This window comes from Microcebus murinus, chromosome 1, assembly GCF_040939455.1.
Source record: "Microcebus murinus isolate Inina chromosome 1, M.murinus_Inina_mat1.0, whole genome shotgun sequence".
In the NCBI taxonomy this organism is placed as follows: domain Eukaryota; kingdom Metazoa; phylum Chordata; class Mammalia; order Primates; family Cheirogaleidae; genus Microcebus; species Microcebus murinus.
The window spans coordinates 11330916-11344950 of NC_134104.1; the positions used below are offsets into that span (position 1 = coordinate 11330916).

At 50.3% G+C, this 14035-nt stretch overlaps 1 long non-coding RNA gene across 1 annotated transcript; it reads right to left on the reverse strand.

Annotated features, from left to right (window-relative positions):
- Positions 1 to 3765: 3765 nt before the first annotated feature.
- Positions 3766 to 5275, reverse strand: LOC142871472 (uncharacterized). Its single transcript, XR_012919727.1, has 3 exons — positions 5254 to 5275; positions 4395 to 4574; positions 3766 to 4242 (listed from the first exon to the last, which is right to left on the reverse strand). It is a non-coding gene; the product is annotated as an uncharacterized LOC142871472 (long non-coding RNA).
- Positions 5276 to 14035: the final 8760 nt, after the last annotated feature.

Consider the following 14035-nt stretch of genomic DNA (forward strand, 5'->3'; position numbering starts at 1 on the left):
TCCTCATTTGTTCCCTAGGTTCACTCTGGTCTCTGCTTCCAACCTGCAGCTCTGCCTGTAACATCCTGCCTGTGCCTTGGGTGCAGCGCCAACCTTACCTTCTTCTGGAAGCCTTGGTGATTTCTCATATTCCTCCTTTTAGCATGCCTGGCAAACCATTGGTAGCGTTTCTCCATAGCCTCGGCTGTATTATGTGGGTACCATGTCTACATTTGGCTATTATTATTTTGAGGGCAGGGACCACCTGTTCATTTCTGCATCCTCCCAAAGCCCAGCACATTGCCTCGCACCTCCTGTGTGTGTCCAGGAAGTATCTAAGGATGGGTCTGAAATCTCCACTAGCTCTCGGGCTCATCCCTTAACTGTGTAGACCCCCTATAGTGTTCAAACCCAAGCATTTCCTATAGGTTCTATAGGGAGGGAAGGAACCTGATAGGACCCCCAACCCTCAGAAGGGCCTGGCCTGACATGGTGATAGGGGCCCTGCTTCGGAGAGAGAAGGGGTTCTTGGCAGGAAAGAGGTGAGTCCCCAAGCAGAACCGTACTGGACAGGAAGGTGGGGGGGGGGGAGACCAAGGAAGCAGCCTTGGAAGTTTCAAGCAATTATGTTTAACACCTCTCTAATCATTTTGCTGTTTTCAATTGGTTCTCACAGGACCCCTGGTGAGCTGTGCATTTTTGATCCCTGCTGTACATGGTAAAAGCGAGGCTTTGTCTACCCCCCCCCCAGGGTAGGAGATTGCTGGGTGCCCTCAGACAGAAGAGGCAGAACTGTACCCCCAACAACTGGCCTCCTGGACTCCCTCCAGCTGGACCAGACTTCTGGGAAGCCCAGGAGGGGGTCATGATGGAGGAGGGTTGGGGACTGGGTGTAATCATGGAGGGGCCATCCTAGGCCAAGCCAGTACTGACAAATTGATGGGTTCCAGCCATGTTGCTGAAAAGAGGGGTCCCAGAGTCCTGCCACCAGGAGCCCTGCACCAACCTCCTTGGCCGTGCCCACCCTCACGCTCAGGACCCTTCTGTCCTGTAGCTGAGGTGCCAGTTTGGGACGGGCCCTGGTGACCTCCAGCTTCCTCTGCCCACATCCAAGGTGTCCGGGGACCTTCTCCTGCCAGCAGGAAGAGAAAGTGGATGAGGAAGACAGAACCTAATGCCTCACCCAGAGCTGCCTAAATTGCACCCTCACATTTCCCAGCCACAAGTAGGGGTGCTCAGAAATCAAAGAGATGGAAACACACACACTGCTATTTCCCCCCAAAATATCCCCTCTTTACTGTGGGTGGCCCTGAGGGTTCCTTTTAGCCCTTGGTCTCACCTCATCTCCTCCTCCTTGGAGGAGAACTCCTCTCCGCCCTGGCCAAGGACACTGTCAATTGGACATGCTGGTCAGTGTGTATTTAAGTGCCCTCGGTGGAGGGCCCCACAAGAGAGTCTGGGTGGCCATACGGACCCAGCATGGGCACAGGATTTGCTGCTCGTTGGAGCTGGTGACTTGGATGGTCCCTTGTGCTGGGCTGAAGCTGCAGCGGCATGCAAAGTGTGACAGCTGGCAAGGGCTGGCGAGTCACCGTGGCTGCTGGCAGGGGCTCCCGGGGCTGTCTCAAGGGGAGGCAGCTGCTGTGGCCTCCCACATTCAGGACATACTTGGGGAGCCACTTGCATCTGCCATAACAACCGCTCTTGTCTTTGCCTAAAGGGGCTTGTGTGTGTGTGTGTGTGTTGGTGACTCCTTTCACCCTGAGGAGGTGTGTGTGTCGGGCTTCCTTTTCCTTGAGTCTCTCCCAACCCTGCCTCCCTCCCTTGCTTTAGGTCAAGAAGCTCCAACCTTGCAAATGGCAGACACTGGAAACTCGAAACCTCAGTGATGTGTAAGTGTGTTTTGAATGCGGCACCTTCCATCTCCTCTGTAGGCACAGAGACAGGCTGCTGTGCCGTTGCAAAGCCCTCTGTTGTCCCCCAAGAGACTGTCCTCTCGCAGAAGGCCAGCTAAGTGTAAAAGGTCGTCTTTGCTAAAACTTGCTGTTTAAACTGGCTAGAGCTTAGGCCTGCAATGGAAAAATGAAGTTCATGTTTTAAAGTGCTACTTTCTTCTATGAAGGTCAAATTCTTTGGAAGTTTAAATTACTCACTAAGAATTGACATTCATGCCTTTTTTTTTAATAAGAAGTGGCAGCCACGTCCAATGCTTGCCCTGTAGCAGGATCTCCCAACCCATCCAAATATGACACTGTCTGGAACACAAAAGGCAGAGAAGCTACAGAGAGGGGCCCTAGCTTCTTTCTGAATTTCTCTTTTCTAGGTAGAGGGGAGTAGTGGTGGAGGGAGATAATGGGGACAAGAAGTTGGAGTAGCTTGTGGTAGTTATTCTTGGACGGAGAGGAACTCTTCTGAGACACTTGGTTCCATCTCACTTGGGGACCAGTTTGTCAGAATCTAAGTCACACTTAGAAACAGTTCAGGTTTAATAAAGATTACTGCTGGGAAAATGTGAAAGAATAGGAATTTTGTTCATTTTCCAAAGAGAATACAAGTTAAACAAGTTGTTACAAATGGACACAGTATTTATAGCTATAACTTATGATGTTGTTTGAAAGCTATATAGTTATCACAGAGGTTTTTATTTGCAATCTGAAAGGACATAGGCGATAATACAGTATTCTGTCTTCTGCTTATAGAAGATTATCAAATGTGGTAGATGTATTTTACAAATATTGTAAGGTTTATTTTATTTTCAATAAATGTTATTTGGCCTTATTTTAATAAAGTTTGCTACTTAAGATTATTTCTGATTCCAAATTTGTCCTACGACATGTGTTTGTTTTTTTGTGGAAGAAAGTTAAAAGGAAAAAAAAATAGGAAAAAGAAGTTAGACAGCATCTGTTTATTTTGGGAGGATTGGTTCTTTTTAATATCAAAAGCTTGATTTAGCTATTGGTGACATAGCTCAAAGAGATGGGCACATGCTTTTTTCACCCCCCAAACTCAGGATGACCTAACAGAAATAGAAATTTTTATTGTTTCTGAGAGCACCAAACACTAAAAGTCCATACATCACTAGGACTCTATAAAAATGCATTTTATTTTATTTTATTTTATTTTTTTGGAGAAAGAGTCTCACTTTGTTGCCCAGGCTAGAGTGAGTGCCATGGTGTCAGCTTGGCTCACAGCAACCTCAATCTCCGGGGCTCAGCGATCCTACTGCCTCAGCCTCCCGAGTAGCTGGGACTACAGGCATGCACCACCATGCCTGGCTAATTTTTTGTATATATATTTTTAGTTGGTCAATTAATTTATTTCTATTTTTGGTAGAGACGGGGTCTCGCTCAGGCTGGTTTCGAACTCCTGACCTTGAGCAATCCGCCCGCCTTGGCCTCTCAAAGTGCTAGGATTACAGGCGTGAGCCACCATGCCCGGCCTTAAAAATGCATTTTAATACCTCTCACTGTATATCCGAATAGGACTATTCTTTAAAAGAAACTTCAAATAATCATTGTGAAATGCATTATAAAAAGAGAAGCACATCTTTTTGTGTCAAAGATGATTGAAGATAGTTTCTGCCACATCAAAACTTATTAGCACATTGGTAGAATTTTAGGCAAAGACATGGAATATAACTAACAGATCCTCTGAGCGAGTGTGATAAAAAAAATAACTGTGAATTAAGATATGTATATTAACACATGCAACTTGGTGTCTGAAGGGTTGGTTTGGGGCAGAACAAAAATATTCTCTGAGCCTCCCTGAAGTTAGTAGCTAAAGCCAAATGTTCCAAAGGCTTACACTGATACAATGAAAAGAGACAATTTGCTTGGAAGGCTGTGGCTAATTTATAACACAATGTCCAATGTCATGGTTAGTTTTGTTGCAAAAATTTGGCAGTTTAACCCAGAGTCTCAGGCAGCCTGAAAAGATGTGAGCGATTCTGGCTGCAGCATCTCTCACTGGCTAGATGTTCCAAATGGTTCAAACAAGCCCTTTCATAGAGACGCGGGGCCAAGTGTGCTCAAAGGAATGAGGGGAAACAAAGGTGGCTCTGAAGTCATTTCCCCCGCACTGGGTCCAGCCATCCGGTTTCACTCTTTCCCCATTGAACGGGCAGAATGCAACAGGAAGAGCAGGGATGAAAGAGAACAAACAGGCCGATGTGTTTGCGGAGAGAATGGAGAGAGGCCGGGGCGCTGAGCTGCTAAACTTTCATTCGAGGTCTTCAGAAAGGAGTGAATGATGAATTATAGAAACCTGAAAGGTAATAAAATATGGGTCACTGAAGCGCTGAGGCCAAGTTCCTAAAACACCTGCAGAGGCAGAAGCTTCTGGAAGTCAGTGCAGCCCCGCAGTTGCCGGGCAGACACCCTGCCCAAGGCACAGAAGGGGACTGTTCACAAGCTCACCTGTTGTTTTCCTCTTGGCTCCCGGTCCCGTGTTGCCCAGCGTGTCAAAGCTGGCGGCTGGATCTGACTCCAGATTAGACCACCGGGGGAAAGAAAGGCAGTGCTCAGACTTCCCCGGGGTGCAGTTAAGGAGACCGGGGCGCGGAGGCCACCGCCTTCCTGCCTCCAAGGCGCTCTGACCTGGAAATGTTAACTCAATGGTGAAGACTCTTTGAGTTAAACATGCAAATCTCCTCTGCTGAAATATTTCAGGGCTTTTCTACTCAAAAGCTCAGCCTGTTTATGCCTTACAAAGAAGACTCCTGATCCCTGGATTGGGGATAAAAGGTGGCTATACTCATTTGAGCCTCAGTTTCCTCATCTATAAAATGGGGACAGTATTTTTCATCTCCTAAGGTTGTTATGAAGCTTAGAAGGAAATGTAAGTAAGAGGTCCTGCCTAGAGCCTGGCACATAACAATATCTCAGTAAAATGATAACAGTAGCTAATATTTATTGCATATTTGATATGTGCCAAGCACCACAAAAGAACACTTGGTTTATGGCTTTCATTCAGACTAAAGCAGTGTCCCAATTGGGTTTGCTTTAAGTGCATGGTTTCTCTGCATCAGGCATATGGGGTTTTCTAGCCCCTTCTAGCCCCTGAATGCTGTGGAGGCTCCACCCACATGGCCCTGTTTCAGAACTGCTGCCTTGGACACAATGAACCAAAATCCAGCAACCACTTGCTAGAGAAATTATACGGATGCGAGCTCAGTATTACCCTAAACATGATCAGAGAGAGCAGTGGTGCTCAAAGCCAGATTAAACCCTGGCTCCCTCACTTATTAGCTGTGTGACTTGGGACAAGACACTTAACCTGTCAGTGCCTCAGTTTCTTCCCTCTGCAAAACAAGGATGAAAATAGAACTTATAGGCTTGTGGTGGAGATTGAATGAGTTGCTATGTGGAAGGCACAGAGCACAATGCATGGATACAGTGTTAGCTGTTATTATCACTTTATTAACCTTTGTTATGAGTTGATTGTGTCCTCCAAAAAATTCATGTTTAAAGTTCTAACCCACGCACCTCCGAATGTGACTTATTTGGACGTAGGGCTGTTGCAGATGTAGTTAGTTAAGATGAGGTCATTAAGGTGGGCCCCCCCGGGTGGGCCCCCCCCATCCAATACTACTGGTGTTCTTTAAAAAGAGGGAACTTTGGACAGACACTGACACAAACGTGAAGACAAACGCAGAGATCCTAGTGGTGTTTCTACAAGCCAAGTGACACCAAAGACTGCCAGCTACCCCCAAAAGCTAGAGCAGACTCTCCCTCACAGCCTCACAAGGAACCAACCCCGCCAACACCTTGATCTTGGAATTCTGGTGTCCAGAACTGTGAGACAATAAATGTCTGTGGTTCAAGTCCACCCAGCTTGTGGGACTTGTTTACGGCAGTCCCAGGAAGCGAATACAGCCTCTGCCTGACTCCTCTTAGGAATTAGAGCACAGGCTCCGTGCCGAGACCCTCAGGGCTCAAACCCAGCCTTGCCACATCCAAGTTTATGACCTTGGGCAGGTTCCTTAACCTCCCTGTGCCTGAGTTAACTCCTCTGTCAATGAAGGTCATACATATATTTATACCTACATCAAGCTGCTTTTAGTAGCAAGGGTCAGATGGGTGTCTGGCCCACCACCATGTTGGCTGCTCTGTGTAGCTTGATTGGTGGTTTTCAGGGACAGAGTCTGGAGGCAGAACTCTGCTCCAGGTCAGATTACCCAGGGGTCTTGTTAAAATGCAGATTCTGGTTTGGTTTGAGTGGGGCCTGAGATTCTATGTTTGTTATAAGCTCCCTGATGAAGCCAATGCCAGGTAGAGGACTACACTTCAAGTAGCACTTAGATGATTGCACCTGGTCCCAAAAGGATAAGGAAACTGGACTTTAAAAGAAGCCCTCTTCCCATATCCATGTCACTCGGGCATACAGCTATTCGATGGAGAATTCAGCTGTGCTTAAAGAAAGTGCAAAGTCACCTTCAGACAAAAGGATGAGGAAATGAACAGAGGCCACCACCCTACATCATGGGAGGGCTGTGTGTTGACAAGGGGGACAGGTTCAGATGGTTGAGCCTGAGACCTGGGATTTGTCCTGCCCCGGGGCTGGACGGATGAGATGTGGAGGGTGAAGAAGAAGACATGTGCTGGGAACATGGGCCAAGCCCGTCCTTCTGTGGGGACTTTGACTCCACTGTTCCTTCTGCCTGGAAGCTTCCGCCCAGACATTGCTGAGGTCTTAGTGAAGATGAGAGCCCCTAAAGAGGCCTGCTGCCCACTGGTTACTCTGCAGTGTCCTCCCTGCTCAATTTTCTTCTTGGCACTTAGTAGCAGCTAGAACCACCTGGTCACCTGCTTGCCTGCTTATTTAGATGTGTCTGTTTCTCTGCTCTAGAGAGTATGTTCCAAGGAAGTCCTGTTCTTGGCTGGATCCCCAGTGCCTTGGACAGGGCGGGCCCCTGAATCAGTGCTCAATAAAGACTTGAATGAATGAGTGAAGACGAAGAATCTAGACTGACCAACTAGAGTCCACAGATTGCTCTCTGTGTACACAGCCCTGTGCCAGGCCCTGGGAGAAAGCGAGGGCTCCCTGCCTTCTAGTGATGTGTGATCTGCTGGAGGATATGAAGTGTGCCTGTGTGAACACCTGCCCAGCAACAGCAGGTTGCCCAGAAGAGCCCAGCAGTGGCGTGGACAAAGGGAGAAGCCTACATGTGGGGCAGCAGGGGAGGTAAGCAGAGCTGCTATGGCCCAGAGCACACCAAGCACCCTGGACCTCGTTAAAATGCAAAGTCTGGAGTCCAGTTCAGTGGGTCCAGGTGGAGCTTGAAATTCTTTGTTTTGATCAAGTGCCCAGGTGCTACTGCTGCTGCTGGTGCTCTGAGGACCACAGTTATGGGGACAACAAGGCGTTACTCTCAAAGTTTGGGTGAAGGAGAGGTTGCTTGCAGCTGAGGCATCTTGGAGGGGCATTTGACAAGCAGAAAGGATGAGAGGGTGGGGGATTTGAGAAGGAGACAAGCAGAGGGTGGAGTCAGGGGAGGAGGGACGGACCGTAGAGAATGGGAACAGGAGGGATGGACAGGTGAGGAGGTTGGAAGAATGGAGGGGTAATGCAGGGAACCCCTCCCCCCCCAGCCACAGCCACCATGGCAGGCACCCTCCCTGCAGTCTTCTGTTTTCAAAAGCAGTTCCTAGAAGGGTTGAGACACCAGTACATTGCCTTCCTCTGGTCTGTCAACAATCAGTCAGAACGTGTTTTCAGAAATGTTGCAACCTGAGATTGCCCCACAAGGTGCTGTGCAGGGCAGAGCTTGCTCCGAGCCACACGCTCTGTGGACTCTAACCGGCTGTGATGGGGGTGTTTTTCGCAAACCACTTTCAAATCTGCTATCTCCTTTTTAGCCTTGCAGAATCCCTATAAGGCTGAGAGGGCAACTGCCCATTTGCAGGCGAGGAAACTGAGGCCCAGAGAGAGTCAGGGGCCAGCCCAATACGGATGCAGGGCCCAGGCTAAGACAGATAGGGAAGAATGTTCTCCGTGTCTTTCATGCCATGCCTCTTGCCTTGTGCTCATCACACGTGTTAATGTGCGTACAGGATTGGAGACCCACAGCTCTTTGATCAGAAAAAGTCTTCCCAGTAATTTCGTGGAATGATCATCTCTCCATCACCCAAGCTTTCTTGCCAGGGTGGTACAGTCCAGCCCAGTGGTGCTGGAATGCCAGAGTGTTCTCGAATCTCCCGGGGGTGGGCTTGGCCGCCCATTGCACTAGCTCCCCCCACCCTTGGGAGGGAGAGGGGTGCAGCTGTGGCAACTGGCACTGCTTCCCATGTCACACGGGGTGAAGGGCAGGGCCAATTTCATGCTCCTGGTCCCCTAGTGTGACCTTTACTATCCTGGCGCATGGCAGCTGCTTGTCTCCGAGTGAGGGGCAGGAAGTATTATGTTGTTGTTAGCAACACTCAAGAAGGGCAGTAAGACCACTATTAAACTCCCCAATCCTTCCCGATTTTAACCGTGGGTCCATTTAAATTACACAGAGTGCTTAGGGCAGATTTCCATTTGCTTTGACAGAGCAGGGACTTGCTTGCATTGTTAGACTCTTGCCAGGAAAGCAGGATTCGGGTGCCCTTTGTCAAAGGGGAGAGTTGAGGCAGCTGTCACTCTCCAGGTCTAGAATTCTGGCACACCGAGAGCCGCAGAAATGAGTGTCAGCCTGGATCGACTCTGCGCTACTGGCAAGGCCGGGACCTTCCCAGGTCTCCCTGCCCTGGGCTTGGGTCCAGCCAGCTGGGCCACCCTGCCCTGGCTTCTGCTTGGTTTCCTCTGTTCCAGGCCTGCCTGCTCGGAGCCGGGGTACCCCGATGGGCAGAGAGGGCCACTGGAGAGGCCCCCTGGGATGCCCTCGGGGTGCAGCTCTTCTCGGTCACACACATGCCCCTTATGCTGCCTCTACCCCACCCTCTGCAGTGCGGCTTCAGGGCACGGTCACGGGCCTCCGGAGGGTTGCAGTGTACACAACACACTCGCCACACACAGCCCAGACTCCGCACTCGCCGCTGTCTCCCCCGGCGTCCGCTGCCAGTTCTCAGTTTTGCTCTTTCCATCCTTTCGTCTTTCCAGTCTCTCTGCTGTCCTCTGCTTTGTTCTACACATTGATTCAGCACATTCCCAGCGCTAGCGCCCAAACTTGTCGCCTTGCCCTTAGTTGACGGGGTCACCCTCTTCAGGAGAGTTATTTGCACAGACCCTTGCAACTCGCCCTGTCTCCCAGCCCAACACAGAGCTTCCCCTGGGGGACTTCTGGCCAATGAGGTTCTCTGTATCTTATTGCCCTAATAATACGAGCCGACTGCAGTCCAGAGAAAGGGAGGCATCATGAGCTGGCGACACCCCAATGGGTACCCACTCTGTAGGCCCTCCATCCGTTCATGCCCAGTGTCCTTCCCTGTCCTCCCCCGGCTCCCCCGGGACTGCACTGTCAACGGGTCCCCAGCCTGGCCGAGTGTGTGTGCACTCGGAGCACACACATTTCCCACATTGCTCCCCTTTCTACCCTTGCTGTTCTCAGCTGGCTGCCGTGCACGTTGGAAATATCAGCCCACGTCGATGCTACGCTGTGGCTGCTCGTCTGTGGGACACTCTGTGCCAAGTGGGGAATTAATTCATCCACCATGTTATGTATGGCATCATGGTCAAGCCCCGACATCTCCAGTTCTCTGCAGTCACGGTCTGAACCGGAGCAGCCACTGGACACCCTGACTCAGGCCACCTGCACTGAGTCCCACACGATAGAGGCCACACTCAGGCCTTGTCTGACTGTGTCCCTCTCCATGGGCGAGGCGTACACAGGGCCAGGGGACATGTCTGCCCAGAGCTTGCCCACCTCCCATGCATGTGCACAAGGCTTGCAGTGCAGGGCAGAGCTGGGGTGGGAGAGAAGAGGGACAGGATACAGGCCGTGGGGCCTTATTTCCGCTCTTCCTTCCAGTCCCATGATATTAGGAGTAGCATGGCTTGACCCTTCAGCTATTATTTTCTTCTGAACAAATGACCCATATGCAAGCTTCCTCCAATGGACACAGGAGAAAACCACCCCAGCCCCAATTTTGAGCACAGTGTAAATCAGGCAGGTTGTTTCCCCTCCCTCGAAAGCTTTTAGTGGCTTCCCTGCACACTCAGAATTAAACCCAATGGCCCAAAGGCTCTCCCCAACCTGGCCTGAGTTTTTGTGCTTTTGGAAGCAGCTGCCATATTAGAAGTCCAGCGGCCTTGCTTGAGGGGCCCAGGGGAGGGGAGGGGGGCTGAGGCTATAGCGGGGTCTGCTTGCCTCTCAGACCCCTTGTCCCTGAGTCTCTTCCACCTCCAGCCCTGCGGTGACCCTGCTCCAACCCCACAGGCCCCACGGGTCCTTCTGCAACACCAACCTCAGCCTGCCTCAGCACCGAGGCTCTCGAAGCTTCCTGTCCTTGGAGCACCTTCCCTGCAGAGCCTGGCACTATTCACACTTCTCCAGGGTTCTTCTCCAAATTCTTCTTATCTGCCTTCCCCGGTCCCCTAACCATCTCTACTTTGTTCCCCCTGAGATTTGTTTTCTGTCCTACCTAAAACTATATTTAAAATATTTTTGTCCCCAGAGCCCAGGACTGTGCCTGGGACATATAAAGTCCTAGGTAAGTACTTGTTGAATGACTGAATGAACCCCAGCCACCAATTTCCTTAACTACCTTCAGCCTGTTTGGCTGCATAAAGAGAGATCTTTGCTGCACATCTTTTTTTTTTTTTTTTTGAGACAGAGTCTCACTCTGTTGCCCAGGCTAGAGTGAGTACTGTGGCGTCAGCCTAGCTCACAGCAACCTCCAACTCCTGGGCTCAAGCAATCTTTCTGCCTCAGCATCCCGAGTAGCTACTACAGGGACTACAGGCATGCGCCACCATGCCCGGCTAATTTTTTCTATATATTAGTTGGCCAATTAATTTCTTTCCATTTATAGTAGAGACGAGGTCTCGCTCTTGCTCAGGCTGGTTTCAAACTCCTGACCTTGAGCAATCCACCCGCCTTGGCCTCCCAGAGCTGCATATCTTTTTATAGATGCATCTGTGACTTTGGGAAACAAAGCATCCCTAGTGGGTCTAGTAACTGACCTTGTTACCCTCCTCCACCCCCATTTGCTTTTTCCTATTTGAGGAGGACCCCATTGAGAACTGTCGTTCTCTCCTGTGTTACTTGCACCGCCTCAGATGATGGTGCTTGTGTACAGCCAGTCTGTACGCCACATCCTACAGAGGTGACTCCAGCCTGACGCACAGGGTGGTCAGATCCCCCTCCCTCTGCTGGACATGCGCAAGTCCCCATGAAGAGTCCGTGGAGACCAGACGGCCTCTGGTTTCTCATTTCGGACTTCCCCCGGGGCTGCTATCAGGCTTGAGCAATTGCTTGCGTGCTGCAAACAGCTTTTGTTCACTTTTGCACCCAGGAGAATTTTCCATCCTTTGCTGGGCAGTGCCATCCACGTTTGTCCAGCGCTGATGCTGGAGGATTGGCAGACCCGGACTCCCGCATGCGGCTCTTGGGAGACACCACGCCAAGGCGGACGCTGACCCACTCGGCCATGGGAGGGCGGGAGCGGCAGGTGGCTGGCCTCCAGAGACAGCCCTCCCCCCGCCCTCCGCACCCTGCCTCCAGTTCTCATGCCTGTGTGTAATCCCCTGCAAATCACACCCGGGCTGGCTGCGTGACACACTTTAGTCCACAGAATGCAATAGAAGTGGAGCCTTGTCTGTTCTGGGCCTAAGCCTTAAGAACGTCTGGCAACCTCCACGTATGTGTTTTTGGAAGCCAGCCGCCATTGCAGAAGCCCAGCTACAGGGGCCACATGGAGAGAGAGGGACGTCCTGAGTCTATAGTGAGGGAAAGCCAAGTGACCCAAGGCCTCAGACGTATGACCCCCCCCAACCCCATCTACTCAAACCATCTGTGCCAGTTACAGAGGGGTGACCCTGACTGAGCCTCGCTCAGGCACCAGGAGTATCCGAAGGAGCCGTCTCAGATGTTCCGACCCAGCACGTGGAGCAGAGAGGAGCCATCCCCAGGGTGTCCGCTCCAAATCGCTGACCCTCAGATCTGGAAAAATAACAAACATGGTGGTTTTATGCCACCGAGTTTGGAGATGGTTTGTTCGGCTGCAATATAAAATCGAGACAGCCCCCAACCTTTGTGCATAACTCTTCTGTGCATTTCCTAACTAGTAAAAGTGTTTCCGTGGGCCTGGCCCACCCACAGCCACAACGAGAAGGGTTCTCTTCCCCTTTGGGCGGGTGAAGTGGGTTGGACTAGGTGCATCAGTATTAGAGGTAGGTGTATCGCACGTAGGTACGTGGCCAAGGATGCTCATTGCATTTTTTTTCCTACAAGTATTTGCATTTAAGCTCTACGGATGTTTGAGACATCCAAGGAAATAAAACATTGGAAAATTATTATTTGCATAAACTGGAAACCCCTAAATAACAGTAGTTGAAACGAGCTGTTTTTCTTCTCTCTTGTAAAGAAAATGCAGAGATAGGCAATGCCAGGACTTCTCTGGTGAGCCCTTCTAGCTTTTTGCTCCACTATCTTAATGTGTGGCTTCCACCCTCAAGGTCACCTCACAGTCCATATGGCTGCTGGAGCTCCAGCCATTAGGGCTGCATTCCAAGTGGTAGGAAGAGGAAAAGGCAGAGGGTAAAGAAGCATGCCACAGAGATAAATCAACATCCTTTACATTGCTTTCCCAGGAGGTTTATCTAACTTCTCCACTATGTCTTCTTGGCTAGAACTTATTAGACACATGGCTGTACTTAGCTGCAAGGGATGCTGGGGAATACCTTATGTCTGGGCCCATTGTAACCATAAATAAAACCAAGGTTCTGTTGCCTCCACCAGAGGTAGAGGACTGCCTCATTTTCAAGGGTGTTTAGCTGCCAACTACCTACAGGACAGCCCACTTCCCAGAGCCACCAAAGGAACAGCACCAGCCCCCAGGGGCCACCAAAGATAGCGATCGCTCCTGCCCAGACATGGTTGGAGAGGGATTTGCCAGGAGAACAAAATCTTCCTCCCTTTGCCATGGGCAATTTTGGGGATCCCAAAGTGTCTGAGAATAGAGACTTATTTAAAATGTCAACTTCTATTGCTAGGAAGCTCTATTTCTAATTTGTTGGGGGGATGAGCAGACATGTTTGTCCAGTGGTTGCGTCTGGCCAGACCCTGTTCCAAGCTTTTTACGCACACAGCCTACTCACTCAACAGCCCCGTGAAGCCGATCCACAGGCAGGGCTTACTCTCATTGCCACATCTGCCAGTCTCGGGGACAGAAGGTGGCTCCCTGGCCACAGCTGGGGCTGGTCCCCTGGGCTCCCACACCTGTTCCTAGAAAGAGGCCCAGGGAGAGGCCTTGTTTTCTAGAAACTGCACCAAACTGAGAGTGAAAAGACTTCTCGAGTTCTGCCTTGCCCATGACCTCGGCGGGCCTCAGTTTCCCCATCTATGAAATGAGGGGTTGCCCTGTGATCGCTGTAGGGTCTTTCTGCTTTGTAAATTCAATCAACTCCTTCACAGAGAGACATAAATGGCTGAGGAGGCTCCTTATGCCTTTTTTTCCCTATAAGCATTTGCATTTAAGCTCCATGGAGATTTGAGACATCCAAGGAAATAAAAAGTTTGAAAAATTATAATTGGGGACACAGGAGCTGGAGGACCTCCAGGGAACTCTGAAATAACCTCATGTGGGGGCTGCCTAGCTTCCTGTCTGGTGTCTAAGAGATTCATAGAGTTGTTTTGCTTTTGCATTAACGAGACTGAAAGTGGCCGCCTGTCACCATCATTAATAGTAAAGACAAAGTGGCCCTACAAGTCTCTTAGATATTTGGAATATACCTGAAAACAGTAAGTGGCAGTTTTTCAAGCTCCTCTGCTTTGGGCCCCTAGGCACAGTTGAGACAGTGTGGAACAGCCTGGAACAGTGGAGGGGGCAGGCCTAGGCCAGTGGTCCTGGTCTTGGCTCTGCCATGTGACTCTGGAAATCTCTTGACCTCAGGAGCCTTGGTTTCCTCCCCTGCCATA